This window comes from Pelodiscus sinensis, chromosome 5 (assembly GCF_049634645.1).
Source record: "Pelodiscus sinensis isolate JC-2024 chromosome 5, ASM4963464v1, whole genome shotgun sequence".
NCBI lineage: Eukaryota > Metazoa > Chordata > Testudines > Trionychidae > Pelodiscus > Pelodiscus sinensis.
Window position 1 is genome coordinate 76,346,929 of NC_134715.1, and position 18,893 is coordinate 76,365,821.

The 18,893-nt window shown below is 46.0% G+C and overlaps 1 long non-coding RNA gene across 2 annotated transcripts in view; it reads right to left on the reverse strand.

Moving 5' to 3' along the window:
- Nucleotides 1-18,893, reverse strand: part of LOC142829637 (uncharacterized) — a 42,001-nt gene that overhangs the window by 3,944 nt on the left and 19,164 nt on the right. Inside the window, exon 2 of one of the 2 annotated variants that reach the window (XR_012904263.1) lies at nt 2,970-3,106. This is a non-coding gene — a long non-coding RNA (uncharacterized LOC142829637). Of the gene's footprint in view, nt 1-2,906; nt 3,107-18,893 lie in introns of both variants that reach the window. The other variant, XR_012904264.1, reaches the window with a different exon arrangement.

An 18,893-nucleotide genomic window follows, 5' to 3' on the forward strand; every position in this document is an offset into this window, starting at 1 on the left:
ATCTAAGCAAAGAAGGTCTCCGCAAACATGAATGAGAAGTAGGTTATCAAGGGCATCTCAAACTGCCTGTTCAGTTCAATATTTCAATACCTTTTCATACACTATATAAATTACCAGTCTTTAAAAACAGTAACTGAAGCATCAATATTTTTAAAAAAGCTATTTTAAAAAGTTGTATCCTGGCAGTCATGACCATAGTATCTGAACATCTTCCACATAGAGTTTCTAATATTCTAAGCCCTGATTGAAGGCCCAGGAAAGAAATTCAGAATCTTTCCACTGACTTGGACCATGCCATAAGATCAATTCATGTCTGCAGTTCTCAATCACATACACAATCTTTAACTACAGATTTTGACCTCTCTGGTCTGGTACCCTCAGGACCAGTGTGGTCCCGAACAAAGGAGTTTGCCGGACCAGGGGAGGTCAGACCTCCGGGCTCTCCCGGGGCTTCTCTTCTGCCTGCTGGCCTGGGAGAACATGGAGGGCTGATCTCTTCCACCCGCCTGTTGCCCCCAGCCTGCAAGTGAAGCTCTGCTTCCTGCCCCAGGCTGCCCAACTCCCCGAGCTCCCTACCCCCAGCCATCTGGCCCGTGCAAAGCTGCAGCCACTCCCAGAGCACCTGGCCCCACACAAAGCAGCAACTGCTCCCAAGGGGGCCACCTGACCCTGCACAAAGCGGCAGCTGCTCAAGGGGCTCTCTGCCCCATCCTCTGTGGGGCAGCAGCCTCTCCCAGGGCTCCCTGCCCCCGGGTCACTGGCTCTGTGGGCTGCTGCTCACCAGACAGCTCCGCTCACAGCCGCTCTCAACCTCTGCCACTAGGGCTCTCTGGTCTGGACCACAAATGTTGCCAGACCAGAGAGTTCCGGATAAGAGAGGTTCAACTTGTATCATACAATGAGGGAAGTATAAGTTATGGGCCATATGCAGTATTCCCAACTCACAAGAGTAATCCTTACTTGCTTTCAGTAAGACTCCTCTAACTGGTGAGGAGTCCTCCCATGAGTAGAGGTTACAAAAGCCCATGTTTGTTTTTAAGTTAATGCTATTGCAGACTCACAAACGTAAGACAGATGAACTATTTGTGTTGTGTATTAATATGTGCTCATATAGGTCATTTAAAAAAGACAATTATTATCTTGTATCTATATATATGTTTTAGAATGTGTCTGTCTGAGAGTCCATCTGTCTGTGTGTCTATACATCCATTTGTTCAAGAACTCCTCCTAAACCGTAAGAGGTAGGGCCACCAAATTTATATGCAGCTTCCTCTTGCATTAATTTAAACCAAGGTCAGGGTGCCTGAAAAAATGGGAAGTGTCAGAAATTGGACAGTTTTCCATAACATGGAAAGAGAGGGGACAGAGAAAGAAGGAATACAATATTGAGAGTGGCCAGTGAAGGCAGCTGCAGCACCAAGGGCTGAGGCTCTGCTATCTTGCCTGCCTCCAGACTGGGTAAGTAGTCCCCCTACTCCAAACCTGCAGTCTGCCCCCCCGTGAAAGCCTGCAGGCTTTGGGGCCACTGTTGAAGAGGGGAGCAGCCCCCAGAGCCTGCTCCCACAATGGAGAGCCTGCAGGCCATGGGGAGGGAGAGGCTGGTGGCAGCCCCTAGAGCCTCGCCCCCACCTCAATAGCCTGCAAGTCCTGGGGAGTGCACTGCAGGGTGGTGGCAAACCAGGAACTTGCCCCTTCCAGACATCCTGCAGGCTGCAAGGTGGGTGGTAAAGGGGTGGCATCCCCCTGTGTCTGGCCCCCCAGACAGCCTTCAGGTTATGGGGGGGGGGCAATGGAGAGGGTGGCAGCCTCCAAATCCAGGTCTCCCCCAGACAGCCTACAAACTGAGGGAGGGCAATTGGGGGGCCTGTTGGCAGGGGAGCACTGCTCTGGTCCCCTGGGAGTAGTTGAAACTGGAGCAGCACCACGCTCGCTACCACAGGCAACATCGTTAAGCCCCCCTCCCAGTCACCTGCCCTAAGCTCCCTGCCGAAAGCCCCCTGCCCTGAGTCCTGTACCTCCCACCTGCCTTGACTTCAGCACACTCTCCCCCTGCCCTGAGCTACCCACTCCCTGTCGCTCCTCGCCCCCAAACTCTCACTTCAGCCTTCATTTTCCTTCATGTTTTAAAAATACAATCATTGAAATAAAGCATGTATGTTTTTCATTTATTTTTCAAAAAAATAATTACTTCTGTTAAAGACCTGAGCAATGTCAGGTACATCTGCTAGTTACTGTATAAAATTATCACATCCTTTTGTGGGGACATTCCATAGAACTGGAGGAACAGTGAACACATTTAGCTCTCTGCATTTAAAAAATGCTGGAAAGGTGTAACTGATCAACATTTGATGTGACCATTTTTATAGTACTACAATGTGATGAAAATGTAGCTCTGTAAGCATAGGTGGTAACTAGCTTTTGGCTTCTAAGAGCTAGATTGAGGCTTAAATTCTATAGCCACCATTTTAAGGGAACAAGAACCCCATTTACATCCCCTCTGAAGCCCAGACCTTGCACAGAAACAAAGATGCATATGCCAAGTGGACTGGAAAAAAAGGAATGGCAGACTCATTCCCCAGAGTACAGGCCAATGTAGCTATGTCAGCATGGAGGGGTATATTAATTGTTGCAGGTCTAGATCAGAAGCAAATTATTACTACTCAATTATCCTGATAAAGGCAGGGGGGAAGCAGAAGATATCTGAGTCAGACTACCTCACAGAGTTGTGCAATTTATTCATCTCCCTTTACTCAAGATTCTTTCTCCTTAAGTCACACCACATTACCATAATCTTTGAGAATTTAGCAGCTGTTCAAAAGTAAAAACAAATGTTGCTTTTGTGGCTAAGGTCTTACACAAAATCACAAGGTGACTTTTCTTTTTAGGTGAAAAGTCAAGATGCTCACCTGTATTCAGTTTCCAGACAATCCAACCATCTGCTTCAGACATACCTTGATTAAAGAACCCACCTTTCTCTGCTTGCAAGAACTCAGTTCTCTTGTGTCTGGTTAATGATGAATGCCAGACATGGCTCCTGTCTATGCTTGTATCTTCCAAAGTTCAATGCCTGTATGATTTTGTAAATGGGCTTCCATGATTTCTGATTCTATTAAATTTGCATAGGAGACAGGCAGTTAGTTGTGTCATTCCATTTTGTCTGAGCAAACCAGATATCCTAATATCAATAAGTATCCATAACTCCTATGTAGTATGATTATATACATTTCATATTGATATTAATTATCAGTGTGTCACTTGTTTTCAGCAAAGTCCTCATTCTCTACATGTTTAAAATGTAGTAATATTGTATACAATCACTTGATTCAGTTGCTTATCACATGAGGCTCAATCCCCCCTTTTTATAGGTCAGTAAATCTTTGAAAAGGATTCTTCTGGGAAGATCAAGCTTCTTTCTCCTGCTGGGGCTCAGATTACATCAGGGTTATTGGAACAATTTGTGTAGTGGGATTGCTGAAAGTCATTGAACCAAACTGTAAACCCTGAACCACTTTGAGCCAAAGGGTGCAGTAGCACCCCCAGCATCCCTAGTTCCAGCCATGCTGTCTCCTATCACACTTGTTAGTATGAGGTTTGTCTTCACCTCACCTTGTTACCTGATATAAATACATTCTTATTGTCTTTCCACATACTCTGGGGTTGGCGCTTCCAGGTTGGGAAAATTCATTCCTTTGTCTAATGCAGACCCGTTTACTAGTTTTCCTAGCATATCACACACATTTAGTAATAACTCCAGCATATATACAGAGATATTAATACCCATTGCATACCTCCATCATGCAAGAATAATACTGATCAGTAATTAGTATAAGTAATTAGTAATAGTAATAGTTTTCAAATGATGCCTGAAGGCATATTTTGTACTAAGACTGTAGTCCGTAGCGTGTGATTCCAGGAGTGCTTAGTGTCAAAGAGCTAGATATTATTCTGTTGAAAAACTAATTAAAATCTATCCCAAAATACATGGGATATTCCAATATGCCAAAAAGCTTTTTTTAAATTAATCTAATTTAGAAATAAGACCAAAAATGTTGGGTCTGAAAATCTCCAGAACCTAGGGAGATTAGATCAGAACTCTGCAGCTATTTACTATACCTATGCTAAGTCAAACCAAAAGCCTGGATCCAAACACCCCTAAATTCTGTGGAAGCTTAGAGATTGTACCTTTAGAGCTCATCACTGTTTTAAAAATACATACTACTTTTTCTTCTTCTGAATTCTTTTCTTCTTAATCTGTACACACCATGTAAACACCAATCTATTTTTGAAACCTTATGCCTGCATCAACATTCCAGGATTCTTACCCAGAGCTGAAAGGCTTAGTGACTCTGAACTATGCTTTTTTTGGAAAGACCAGAATATTAGCCAATGTAAATGTCTTTGTTTTGTGTGTTTCTTTCCCCAGATAGACTGTAAACAAAGCAACAATGTACTCTTACATGTCCTCGCTTGCAGTATATGAGTCATGGCTCCACACACGCATCACAATAAAGTGGTTAGTTGGCAAGTTAACTTTTCCCCACCCTTTGCCCCTCTTCAGCTAGTAAGATGGTTCCACTTATACTAAACTCTGATTCATAAATCACCTACATTTCTTCTAGGTCTTAAATATTAAAAAAAACGCATATAGAGATGACTTATGAGCTATAAGTACAATACTAATAAATATTTAGAACATTTTGCCATCAAAACACTGTGAATAGAACTATAATTCACTAAAGCTCTTTGATACAGATATGGGTATTTGTGTTAGAATATGGCTGGGGACAACAACTGACCAAATCTACATTCTGATTGGTGGGATGGGCCTCTTTTGTTGATGTTACACCCATGCACCAGTGATCTGCAATCTAGCAGTATACTAGATTAATTATTATTCCTTGTAATTTGTGGTTCTCAGGAGTTACAATCCAGATCATGACCCCAGTGTTAGATCCTGTAGCCAGACAGACCAACCCCCCATATCATCCATCTTATTTGCCTCTCTGAAGCATACAGGGCAGAGAAGGAGCAGTAAAATCAGCATAGTCTATGCTGGCTCATCTGATCCTGAGAAGCTGAAAAAACAGGTATGTGGAGAGAGAGCGATTAAGTCAATAAGCTGGCCTCGAGGCTGCGAGAACTGCCCCGGCTGGCACCCATGTTGATTCGAACACACACACAGTCCCTGGGAGAGGAATTTCCCACTGAGAAAAGAATCCCCAGTAATTCCAATTTAGTTATCTCTCTTACAAGTGTAAATTAAGTTCACAACTCCCTTGTAAGAACTGGTCTCACAAAAAGACAGACCAGCCCCATTTGGCATGACAGATAAGAAAGAGAAATACGTGACCCCCTGGGTATAAAAGATGGGTCCAGCACACACTCACTTTGAGTGTCATTCTACCCTCTACCTGCTGGTCGGATTAGGTGTTTGACCTCCCGAGGTTCTATGGGGACACCCACCTCGTATTTTCGTCTTTCCTAGGAATTGAGGGACCAGCCCTGGCCTGACATGCTGGAGTCGAGAGGCACAGAAGGGGGTAAAAATTGTATCTGGATGTGGTCCTCTGTCTTAAGTGTACACATAGAAAGAGTAAGCTGTTACTTGGTACCATTATTTCTATTTTCTATCTTTATCTTCTTTGTAACCATTTTTAAGATCTATATTTTGCTAATAGTTAAGAAATAGAGCAATAGCCATTGTAACCATATGATTTATAAGCTTCTTTAATAAACCTGTAACTGTTTAAGCTTTAAACTGACTCCTTCAGTTGCTGTAACAGAACCAAGCACAATTTAAAAGAACTTCAGCCGGTCTTAGGGACAGATATAGGGAGAGCTTGGGCGTTTGGATTTGTCACACCCAGGTGGCAGAATCCACTGGGGCACCTTTCAGTCTTTCCCCAAGGCTGCCCGCTGCGAAGGAATTACGAATTCTAGCAGCTGAAATCTAAGGTGTAATAAGCTCTTCCTATAAACTCGGGGCGTTTGAGAGCCTGTTGGCTGCCCTCTGCGACGGGACCCCAGTCCTAGCAGTAAAGTCACAGACGTTAAACTATTTTTCGGGGAGCCCTCCAGCCTCCTAGGCTGCCCACTGCAACGAGACTCTGTGTCTCAGCAGTTGAAGACTTGGGTGTAACACACACGCACACACTGCCCTGACTGTCGGCTGACAGATCCTTATCATTGGAAAACAAAAAGGAATTCTTACACAGAGGAAGAAGTGCTTTTATGGCTTGGGCGGGAAATATACAGAAAGAAAGGGCTCTGCTGATTTAGGGTAAATTGCACTCTTTAGGCATGCTCCAAAGAAGTATTTCTCAACCAGTGGTACAAATACCCTTAGGGATACTCGAGAGAAGTCTGGGGGGTATGTCAACACAACTGAAATTTGGAGAAAACTGAATTTTTGTTTTAAGTTTTACAGCGCTTTATTATTTTTGTACTTTTTACATCCAAAAATTTCATCGCCCGCCCGGCTACGATTAAGTTGTTTAAACAAATGTGTTGCAATGGTAGAAAAAAATTGTGTGTGTCTGAAAACTGTAGGTACTGGGGGTACTTTATAAAAAAAGGTTGAGAAACTCTGCTCCAAAGTAAGAGGCAACACTTGTAAATGACTTCATGGGGGGTAGAGAATCTTTACTCCCTGTGATTTTCCTGTTCATAGAATCATAGGGTTGGAAGAAATCTCAGGAGGTCATCATGTCCAACTCCCTGCCCAAAGCAGGGAGTGAAATGAAATCATCCCTGTTCATCCAGGGTTGGGCTAGTCACAGTCTAGTTCTTGACTTATGGCTCCCTGCATCAGCAAAACAGAGGAGGGAAAATACCGTGATTAGTTCCGTCAGCTTATTCACTGCAGGTACTTTTAATCATTGGCTTTCACTAATACAAAAATACATTAATTTTAACCCCTTTCCCAAGTAACTGAATTTTCAGATAGATACATGTAATACAATAGTGCATTACATTCACCTTGCACAGCTGTGAACGATGACACAAGATGCACAGCCAAGCCCATACACTACAGCTGTGTCTACTGCTTTTGCAGAAAAACTTGCCAGCTGTCTACACTGGCCGCTTGAATTTCCGCAAGAACACTGACGATCTCATGTAAGAAATCAGTGCTTCTTGTGGAAATACTATGCTGCTCCCGTTCGGGCAAAAGTCCTTTTGCGTAAAAGCTTTTGCGCAAAAGGGCCAGTGTAGACAGCTCAGATTTGTTTTGCGCAAAAAAGCCCCGATCGCGAAAATGGTGATTGGGGCTTTTTTGTGCAAAAGCGCGTCTAGATTTTGCGGAAAAGCGTCCGTGCCAAAGTGTTTTTGCTGAAAAGCATCCATGCCAATCTAGATGCTCTTTTCCGCAAATGCTTTTAACGGAAAACTTTTCCGTTAAAAGCATTTGCGGAAAATCATGCCAGTCTAGACATAGCCTACAAGTTTGGGTTTTATACTGCTTCACATCACAGGAAGGAAACAGATGCATAAGGGGGAAACAATGCAGGGGAAGATACTTTCTATTTTTACTATAGCTATTGGGAACTGTGTCCCCCCCCTTATGCACCTGTTTCCTTCCTTTTTTCTTGTTGCACATGCACTTAAGGATGTGGGCTGCATCAGAGCTTTATCTTACTCTGCATCATATTCAACGGCGTATCTTTGTGTTTTATACTGCTGCATATCACCATAGTATCTGAGAGCCTGCCATATAACATCAAAGGCAATAGCAGAGTCTCTAGTAGATTTCATGGACTGGCACGTCTTCCTTTTCATAGTTAAAGTTCTAGTTTTGAATTGTATTCACTTTTTCATTTGATTGGCTGACTGGTATGGTTTTATTGGAAAAAAAGTGTGTCAGGGTATGTCTACCCAGCAAAGTTATTTCGAAATAACTTTCCTAGCATTCTATGAGGAATAGTGCCTATTTCAAAATAACTATTTCGAAATAGGAGCCATGTAGACAGGGAATAGGGGCTATTTCGAAATAGGGGGCTTCCAGCCCTTCCCAGGGTGCCCTGGTGGCCACTCTGGGCACAAACAGGAAAACTCTTCTCCTCCTTCCCCCTTCCCTCTTAAAGGGGTAGAGTCTGGCCACAGTCCTTTGTGGCTAGCATCAGGCCTACCAGCCCAGAGCCAATCTGCTGCTGCCCTGACCCAAGCCGCAGCATGAGCCAGCAAGCCACTGGCCTCCACAAGCCCCCTCTACACAGAGGCAGAGGGCATCTCCCCCCCACATACGCACCCACACTGATGCAGCACAGGGGCATAGGTGCAGTCTTGGGGCAGCTCCCACTCCCAAGGATAGCAGGACGTCCTGAACATGGCCTGTGTGCAAGCACATCGATTCTGATGGTGTGGAGAACTGTCGTCCTTGATTGCAGAGGAGGGGCTGGGCTACACTCACTGTCCCCAGGGATAACTGACCACTTCTCTTGTTTCTCCACAGACACACCATCTGTGAGTGCAGGGCACACCGCCCCACGCAGGACATCTTCCCGCACCGAGCACTCTGCAGGCTGACCCATGCACAAGAAGACTCCCAGCGGCAGCACCTGGGGAGCACTGCAAGCCCTGCACCGCACCCTCAACCACTGGGTGCAAGAAGACCTGTGGCTCCAGCGGGAGAGCTGGCGGGAGCAGCTTGCACAGGGCCGTGCCATCTGCGACACTTGCAGACCCTAGTGCAGAGATTGCTGCCTCCTGACACTCCAGCCCCTGCTGTCTCCCCAGCTACCGCTCCTCCTCCCACTCCTTCTCCCCTTCCCACTTCTCCCTCCACACCCTCTCCACCCCTCCCAGGGACACCAAGGCACCTGCACCTGCAATGCTGGGAGACAGTTGGCCAGCAAGACCCCCAACCCTGAACCCTGAGCTTCTCCTCCCACTTCCTCCCCTTGCCTCCCCCTGCCAGCTCCCTCCTCCCAGGTTTCCCCCTCACCTCTCTCCTCCCCTCTTTCCCCAGTCTCACCTAAGTTTCATTCCCCCCCACCCCAGTTTTGTTCAATAAAGAGACTTTGTTTTCATGAACACACATGTATTTTATTTGACATCAGGAAGGGGGGTTAGGGAGGGGTAAGTGGAAGGACGTGAGGGAGGAATGAGGCACAAGTCCCCAGTGAGGCAGACCAGGGAGACTGTTACTGCTCCTTCGGGTGAAAGCTCTCCCGCATGGCCTCCTGGATACAGACAGCCCCCGCGATGGACCTCCTGGATGGCAGCTGTGGGTAGAGGCCATCCAAGTGGTCGGCCTCTGCCATCTAGCCTGGCAGGAAAGCCTCTCCCTTCCGCTCACACAAATTGTGCAGCACACAGAAAGCTGCCACCATGTGCAGAATATTCCATTCTGAGTGGTCCAGGCGGGTGAGAAGGCATCTAAAACAGGCCTTCAGCCGGCCGAAAGCACCCTCCACTACGATGCGAGCCCTGCTCAGCCTGGCATTAAATGCCTTTCGGGAAGGGTTGAGGTGTCCCGTGTAGGGCTTCATGAGCCAGGGCTGGAGGGGATAGGCCGCATCCTCCACCAGGCAGACAGGCATGTCCACATCTCCAACCCTGATGTGGAGGTCGGGGAAGAAAGTCCCGGCGTGCAGCCTCTGGCACATGGAGGAATTGCGGAAAACCCGCACGTAGTGTGCTCTGCTGGACCAGCCCACACTGATGTCCACAAAGTGGCTCGATGGTCAGACACAGCCTGCAGGATGACAGAAAAGTATCCCTTCCGGTTGATGTACAGGGAGGCCTGGTGGTCTTGGGCACTGATGGGTATGTACGTCCTGTAGATTGCCCCCCGCAGTTAGGGAAGCCCAGGGTACCAAACCCCTTGATGACCGCATCAATATTGGCGAGGTGGATGACTCTGCAGAGCAGCACTCTGTTGATGGCCTTGACCGCCTGCAGAGGGACACACAAAACCGAGAGTCACCGGGGTGCCAGGGTGGCTGAGAGTACTCCCTCCCCGCCACTGCCCCACACCCTCCCTTCCCAGGAGCAACCCCCCCTGCAATCCTGGCCACTGCAGGCAGTCCTTAGTGAGGGCAGGACAGAACAAACCCCTCCAGGGAGGGGACTGTCACCACCTCCCCCTCCTTTTCCCTAGGGCAACCCATTCCCTCCTTGCACTCCCCCTCCTGGCACAGTGGTTGGATATTGCCATACCTGCATGATCACCGCTCCAACAGTGGATTTCCCCACACCAAACTGGTTCACCACGGATCGGTAGCTATCCGGCGTGGAGAGCTTCCATAGGGCGATGGCCACATGCTGCTGGAGGGGAATGACGGGCTTCATGTGCGTGTCCTGTCACCACGGAGCAGGGGCGAGCCACTCACAGAGCTCGATGAAGGTGCCCTTCTTCATCCTGAAGTTCTGGGTCCACTGTTGGTCTCCCCAGTATTCCAGGACAATGTGATTCCACCAGTCAGTTCTGGTGTCCATACGCCAGATGCGGCGAGGCACGCTGGCGTCCAGGAGCTGCAGCTGCTCCTCCACATACTCCAGGAGGGTCTGGAAGAAGGCCTGGGGCTTGGGTTGCTGCAGATCCTGCGAGGCAGTCTGCAGAAAGTGCTGCCAGGCTTGCAGCGACAAGTCTAAGAGAAGCACCAGAGTGCCCAGGGGCGGCTCCAGCTCCATGCTGCAGAGTGCTGTGGTGTCCTGAGTGAGGACAACCAGAGCATACAGAGGAAAAAATGCTTTGCTGTTCCTCAGCGAGGTAGGCAAGCGAGCAGGGAAACCTGAGAACTGGCTGTTCAGGAGGGTCCCTTTAAGCCCGGGCCTCAGATAGCCTCAGGCAGCAGCCACACAAAGTAACTCCTGACCTGATGCCCTGCCAGAACCAGTTCTGGCCAGCCTTAAATGCGATTCAGTATCCTATCAGTGTGGATGCAATATCAAAATAATATTTCGAAATGCATTTTGTGTCTAGACACATTATTTCGAAATAAGATATTTTGAAATAACTATTTTGAAATTAGATATTTCGAAATAACGCTGTAGTGTAGACATACCCACAGTGTTGTAAGTGTCATTCTTATGCTGGAAAGGCTTTTTCAAAGAGGAAGGTTCTGCAGCATTTCCTATGTCACACTTGATTTACCTGATCTCAAAATGGCTGTTCCATACTGGATCCCCTTAATCAAGAATATTTTATCCTCAGCTCTCCCATGCTTCATCTGGGACTTTGTGATCTGCATTGTCCCACAGGAGCAGCTGTCTCAGTAGTTCACAGATTGAAACACTGGGAGCCTAATCTATTAATTCAGCTGCTTCTGTAAGTTTATAAAACATTGTATGAGATTCTATTTTTAAATGTCTCAACACTTTTACTAGATAAAGAGTCAGCTCTTGCCCTACGTAGCACAATACCCCATGACAAGACCTGCCCTAAAGAAACAGGTGGGGATTCCTTTTGCATAAATGGCATGAAGTTGTGTGTGGTGTGGTGTCCCTGAGACAGCAAAATAGTCTTGAGCAGGTCATAAGCTCGAGCAGTCCGCAAACCCTTATAACTTGTGGTAGAGGCTCTGGTGACCCATAGAACTTGAGGAGGAGTAACTGGAGCAATGCCCCCATGCCCAGCTGTTCTGAGATGACCTTTGACACATGAGAGACTCAAATCTATGGTTGGAATTGCCTCTTGTCCTTTGGAAAGAATGAACTGAAACCATACATGATGCAGAATTGTGCAAAAACTAGGAAATGCCCACTCTCTGTTTCTACCCTAAGCAAACCATTTATACTTAACAACGTTTCACAAATGGGGAGATGAAATTGGGGCTGCACCTGTGAAGTAGAAGTTATACAAACCAATGTTCCTTCGGCCTCAGCAACCTTATGTGCAAATTAAGCAAGATTAAGTGGCATACAGGTTTGAAAAGCATATCTTGAATCTTTTGGGCGCTTCCTCACCCACCCACCCAGAGTTTAGTTGTAGCAAGCCAATTAGTCCAGATTCTTGTTCACCACTTTGAGCCTCACTTCCACATTCTCCTCCTTCTCCCCAAGTTCTCATTTCCTTCTTCAAAGGGAAAAAACCTGCCACATGCTCCCTACTATCTTCTTTCCCTTCCTTTATTCCCAGTACTGCTTCCTCCTCTTTTTCTAACATCAGTCCTGAAGTTTCCTGCTTGTCTGCCCAATATAGCTCCTTCACCTGCGTGGTGACTTTCTGCCTTCTGACCTCCATTGCTTCTATTTTGTTGGCTCCTTCAAACTCTCCTCTCTGGCTGCTTCTCTGCACCACATATTAGGGATGTAAAATCCCATTGATCAGATTACCAGTGAAATGGTATGTTTAACCGGTTAACCACTTAAATAGGGACATATGTGGGGGGCTGCTCTAGCTTGGCTAGGCTAGAACGGCCCCCCTGACACGGCTGAGCTGGAATGCCCTTGTCTGCAGCAGGCCTCGCTATGCTGGAGCAGCCCCCTGCGTGCCTGTTAATCATAACCAGTTAGCATAACCTGTTAAGGGTGTTGGTTAACCATTCACATCCCTATAACATAAGCATCTTCAAATCTCCCCATCCTCAAAAAACTGACTCCCTCCTGCCTCTCCAACTACCACTTCTTCCTTCATGTCTGAACAGCAGCTTTCACAAGGGGGATGAACCCTATTAGAGGCAGGAAAGCCATCCCATACTCTCTGTCAACTTAATGGTAGCATTTCATCCAGTAGCTCCTAGGAGTGGCAGTTTCACAGCCTGAGGTACAAGTGACGAAAGCTGTCATCTGTAGCTGGTCTTCATTTTGCAACAGATTGAATGTGCCACAGTCAATGTACTTCAGATATCACTGGGAGCATAGTCTCATACCAGATATAGTTCTACTTTTCTTTTACACTAAGGCTTCCTAAAATAGGCTCTTAGTGCAAGTAAGATTTAAATCCTCCCACCTCCTGCATTTTCAACAGCAAACTTAGAAGGAGGATGGAGGGATCGGGCTCTGTTCTCTTTAAAAGGGAGTCAATCAAACTTCCTAGCCCACTAAAAGTCCTGCGGTTTCTCTATGGATGGATGAATTAAGCTAAGTTCTGCTCTGTTACACTAGTACAAATCTGGAATAACTTTTTTTAAGTTAGCAGAGTTAATCAGGACCTGCTTATCACATCAAAAACAGGCCTTGAACTGGAAAGTCCATCTTCCTGACATACAGAAAGCTGCACAGTGAATAATAACCATCTCCCAAATGTGACTTACAGACAGAGGGAAGTTATGACCTGCACTGCATGAGCACAGACCAGCTGTGTTTGATATATTAAGAAAGTTCCTTAAGACAGCGCTGCCTATCAATCACATGCTGTCAGTACAGATTCTTCTGAATCACAATTCAGGGAAATTGCAAAAGAGGAGAGGGATTTCAACTACAGCAAGCATATTTTAACTTTCCCATAGTAATAATTCTATACAGCCTTTTCATACCTCCTCAAAGAACTTTGTAAACTAATGCTTATCTTGAGAAAATCATGTAGCCCAGTGGCCACATCAGCCAGTGTGGTAGCTGTTCCACATTTAGCAAGAGCTCTCATGCAGCTATAGAAAAAACCCCAGCATTTACAGGAATACTAAGTGGTTAAAAGTGACATCCTTCTGACATGATGTTAAATATCCATTGTTGCTATCTAGCTACAAATAGAGCAGCGGTTCTCAAATTTTTTGGGCTCCGGAGTCCTTTACATGCGTAAAAATTTATGCGGCGCCCCAGCGGTCCACTGATTATATGTGTTGTACCTATCGATGTTTCCAGTTTATCAACCTCATGGAGCCCCTGGAGATGTCTCGTGGAGCCCCCAGGCTCCGCGGAGCTCAGTTTGAGAAACACTGAAATAGAACAAGGACCACATCTCATCAGCGAGTTGATCCTAACATTGCATTCTCTCATCCTCTCACTCCGACTCATTCTCATTTTCCTTTTCTTTGTCTCAGTCATTTAATTTCTCTCACTCTTTCTTCTCAATATTCATTTCATTGGCAAAGTTAACTGAATATTGTTAAATTCCCATAAAATAATAGTCTCCCTTTAAAAATAAAGCATTTACTTTTTCTTTCCAAACAATTCACACTGAATCTAACACACTTTAAAAACTTCCCCTCAAAGTTTTCAACCCATTCCATTTCACCCTCTGAGGTAAACCTAAGTGCTGCAACACTGCAATACTGCTAGGTACTGTAAAGAGATGGACATACCACGTCTCATTTCCTCAGACATCCTCTTTCCATTTAAATGTATTACAGTGTATATAGTAATCACATATGACCTTTTCACTATGCAGTTGGCCACAGAATGGCACACAGCTGAACTTTCTTTACTGCAGTCTGGAGTCACTGATTCAGCATGTGTCCTCAGTTCATAAGAACACTGACATAGGTGTAAGAATGACTTGACTAATAGCACTGTTGCCTCCAAATAAAGTTTAGTGTTTTGTAGATTCCACTGGCCAGCAAAAACATGAACTTATACCCACTACTGATGCTTTACAGTATATTACTAATGCTGTGCTGCCCAGAGGTGGCATACTTCAGAGTTCAAAATTCAACCCTCTGTATGCCCCCAGCAGCCTCTCATGATTGTCATGACAATTTTACCAGGCAAAGCACAACATCCATTCCCCCATCCCTATGTGGTGGTGGTGATGATAATAGGGAAAAATTGTTATTTCTTGTAATTGTCAACAAAAATCCATGTCATCTGTTAAGGAGGAATCTCATGATTTGATGGCAATTTTTGAGCAGAGTTAGGTGATAACTATTGTATTTCGTCTGATGTTGACCCTTCTAACATTTAAAGATGTGAGGCTAATTTCTGAATTAACAGTGGCACTATCCTCACCAACATCGTCACCGAATAGCCAGCATCCAATGTTTAGTTTGTGCTGGGGCTTAACTCCTGGCACCTCTAGATTTGGCGGTTTACAGCCCTGACACCTCTAGGCTCCCAGCTATGAATGCAGTACTTCCACTAGCAACAGCACAAAAATAAGGGTTGTGACACAATATGGTGCCACCCTTATTTCTACACTGCTGCTGGAGGTGGCACTGCCTTCAGAGCTGGGTGCCCAACCAGCAGCCACGGCTCTCTGGCCACCCAGCCAGTGCTAAATTTGTGTGAGGGATCGCTTTCATTACAAATTAAGCACTGTTGATATCTGACCTGGTGCTTCTGGACATCTTGAGCGTAGAGATATATTTGTAAAAGATTATAATTCAGAGACACTCCCTCATAAGAGACAATATTATGAACATACATATTTGTAGATGTGTCCTAGAAGTGAGGGTTGGGAATACCACATGGCTGTGTGCAGCAGCTCTCTACAGAAGCTCTCTAGTTTGTTTTAATAAAGTTGTATTCCTTTTTCATTCACTGGTTTGTTATTTAATGAACCCCAATATTGTTACACTGATTATGAAAGTCAGTGAGTCACAGAGAACTATCAAAGTACACAACCATTTTTCTTTCATATTATTATCCTGAAGTAGGTCAGAGTTGATCAGAAGAAAGCAGAGACATTCTCTTTTTTATTCTGTCTTTGTATAGCACCAAGCACAATGATGTGACTGGGGCTCTTAGATGTAGAAATTCAGTACAAACAATAGATTGAAACTCAGCCTTAGGCTGTCCCTTTTGAAGTAAATTGTAGAACTGGGAGCTAAAAAGGTAAAGAAAAAATCAACGTCATGAACTGATGCAAAGAGTTAGTTATATCATTCAACATAATGGAACAAACGGAAGCATATAAAACCAGTGCTTAGTTTGTGCCATGGTTTGCTAGGTCTGAGTTCAAGTACCCCTACCCTTACAGTTCATAGCTCTATCATTTCTGAGCTTGTCACATTAGTTAAGAAAGTTTTAAAAAATTGCTTGAGCTCTGGCACTTTATATAACCTTATAAAAGGTGTGTCTGGATGTGGAATAGGGAATTTTGTCAAAAAAAAAAAAAAAAAAAGAGGCCTCCAGGAAATAGCACAAGTGCCCTGCTGGCCACTCCATCCACACTCATCACAACTCTATAGTTCCTGTTCCACGGCAGCTCTTAAAGCTGCAGACAGGGAACAGGGCTTTTGGCTTGAAGCAGGCCCTCAGAGTTTCCAGCGCCAGCGCAGCTGCCAGTGCCGCACATCTGGGCACTATGTCCCAGCCACAAGCCATCAAAGAGCCCTCTGCCCATCCCAAGGAGTATGCACAGGAGCCTCCCAGGAGCCTACCAGGGGCCACAAGAGGTGTGCATCATTCTGATCTGGAGCGGAGATCCTGGCCCTCCTGCCTCATGTGGGGCAATGAGGAGAACCTCCAGGATCACCGCTCCAGATGGAACAACACCGACATCTACAGCTGGATGGCTGACAGCCTGGCCATGAAGGGCCATACCAGGAGCCTGGAGCAGGTCTGCAGCAAACTAAAAGTGTTGCAGCAGGCCTACACCAGGGCTAGGGAGAGCAGCTCATGCTCCAGGGCAGGACCCCATTCCTGCCCCTGTTATGATGAACTGCACCACCCCTGGTGGTAGACTTGGGGCTGGAAACACCTGTCATCGCCCACCTGGAGATCCCAGCCCAGGAGGAGGAGAAGGAGAACACAGCCGGCACTGTGACCACCACCACACTGGAGCCGGTACCCCATGGCCTGGATATGACCCAGGCATCCTCTGAGGCCGGGGAGGGACCATCAGGTGCGTGCTCTCAGTTTTTCACACACACGGGGTGGGGGTGGCAGGCACTGAGGGGCTGGGCTGCAATCATCACTCAGCCTTCTCGGCTTGGCCATCGCGCTGCAGTCTGTGCACGTGGACGCACATGCAGCACCAGTATGCACCACGCAGCCTCAGGAGACAGCCCTGGAGCACCCCTGGGCTCCTGCTCACAGGCTCTGGGGAGGCTGCCCACAAGTCTGACCCTCGGGGAGGACACCCTCCCACCACCAGCCACCCCTATAAGCAGGAGGGGGACAAGAACACACGCACGCATGCACACAGACTCTGGAGTGCTGCACACAGCACACAGGCTTCAGCGCTCCCAGGAACCTGCCTAAACTGGTTCCGGATGGCCTTAAATGCAAGATAGCATCCAATCAGTGTGGACGCTATCTTTCGAAATAGCACATTGCTATTTTGTTGCGCTTTTTATGTGTAGATGCTCTATTTCGAAATAATCTTTTCCAGATGATATCTTCTGGAAAAGCTTATTCCAAAAGCGACGAGGAGTCCTGTGGCACCTTAAGAGCATAAGCTTTCGTGGGCAAAGACCCACTGCATCAGATGCATGTCATCTGACGAAGTGGGTCTTTGCCCACGAAAGCTTATGCTCCTACACTTCTGTTAGTCTATAAGGTGCCACAGGACTCCTCGTCGCTTTTGCAGATTCAGACTAACACGGCTACCCCTCTGATACTTATTCCAAAAGAAGCTTGCAGGGTAGATGTACCCAAAGTCATAGTCTGACGAAGCAATTTCCTAAGATGTAATTCCTAACACTGCTTTAAGTAGCCAACAAAACCTCCACATTCACTAAAAACACTCTTTCCAAGCAGCTGAACATTTTTTCTTTCTTAAGAAAGAGACTGGCACCAGCTCCTGCCTGCCCCCCGACTGTGCTGCTGTCTGTAGTGATTCCTACAGCCAACATCACAGCTCATCAGATCTAGGAGCGAAGTCTTAGACTCTATGTGGGGACAGTGAAAAACAACACAGGGGTCGCACTGGCTGTGAGGTTTTCCAATATCTGCTGAAATCATTGAGACCTGGATTAAGTGGTGGAACCTCAGAACATGGCATTGTGGAAGGAGAGGAAAAAGTGGCCAGCAACCTGAGAGAAGTAGAGGTAGTTGTGTGTCAGGTGCAGAGGCAGCAGCAGAGGTGCCCCCCATCACAGATGAGAAGTAAATCCTGTGAATGCACCTCTGAACACTGGGTCTGGGCCTACCAAAGACAACCAACTGTCATGGTGAGCAATGAAGGGAAAACAAAGTGGTGTGCTAAAGAGACTTTCATTTGTTGTACTTTCCCACCACATGGTGAGAATCTGAGGCAAAGGACACTGTCCCCTGCCCTGTGAGGTCAGGTTTGTTCATGGTTGCATGCTTTTGAATGTGGTTGTGATGTTTTCCAAAACTAATGCTTGGTTTCCTTTACCTTTTAATAGATGCTGTCTTTTGTTATACACAAACTCAGCACTTGCAAGTGGAAAAGTATCACCTTGTAAATGTGCAAGAAGTGGTGCTAAACTTTCCCAGGATATAAAATAGTGTCATGATAGAATGCACCTCTGTATTCACACTCAACAGTACACAATATGATAATCTTGATACAGTGTGGGCCTTGTAAGGTATTATTTGAAAACTCTTAATCGGCAAGTCAATAATGTCCTGATAAAATGGACATTGTCTAACCTAACCTTAGGAAGATTCTTACCAACAACCACATTAATACCAACCCTGGAACTTTCCCTTGCAACAAACCTCATTGCCAACTTTGTCCACATATTTACTCTGGTGACACCATCACTGGACCTAACCATGTCAGTTATATGATCAAAAACACATATTCCTGTTCATCCAAAAATATAATTTATGCCACCATGTGCCAACAGTGTCCTTCTGCTATGTATATTGGACAGACTTCTCAGACACTTCGCCAAAGAATTAATGCCCACAAATCAGACATCTTCACAAGGAAAAACTAGTTGCTTTTAATTTCAACCTACCTGGACATAGTCTTAACAACTTTACTACATGCATCTTACTTCAAAGAGACTTTAACACCAGATTACAGAGGGAAACTTCAGAAATTTCTTTCATGCTTAAATTTGACACTTTATGAATGTGCAGACCAGGGAGACGCTGAGCAGAGCAGCGGAGGACCCGGGCCGGACCCGCAGCGCTTTCAGCTGATCTGGAAGCCACGG